Consider the following 381-nt stretch of genomic DNA (forward strand, 5'->3'; position numbering starts at 1 on the left):
ACCAATTAAATTCATGGTAAAAGATTGAAGCGTATGATATCAGCACCTCAGCAATAGAACGGGGCATCTGTGTTCGCTCCAGCGCATCAGACACCTCGAGTGTGCAGCATCATTGATTATAATGACAGTGATTTGCTTTTGCTTGTGTCCGATGTGGAAAGAGTTTCACATTAATGGGCAACATTTCACCCCTTGAAACCGATTTTCAGGGACATTTTTTCCCTTTATGAAAGCAATGTATCAAACGGTGTGATGCTACTTTATGTACTTTTTTTTACTCGCACTCACACATGCTCACACTCACACATGCTCACACTCACACATGCTCACACTCACACATGCTCACACTCACACATGCTCACACTCACACATGCTCACACT

This window comes from Xyrauchen texanus, chromosome 17, assembly GCF_025860055.1.
Source record: "Xyrauchen texanus isolate HMW12.3.18 chromosome 17, RBS_HiC_50CHRs, whole genome shotgun sequence".
Classification (NCBI taxonomy): domain Eukaryota; kingdom Metazoa; phylum Chordata; class Actinopteri; order Cypriniformes; family Catostomidae; genus Xyrauchen; species Xyrauchen texanus.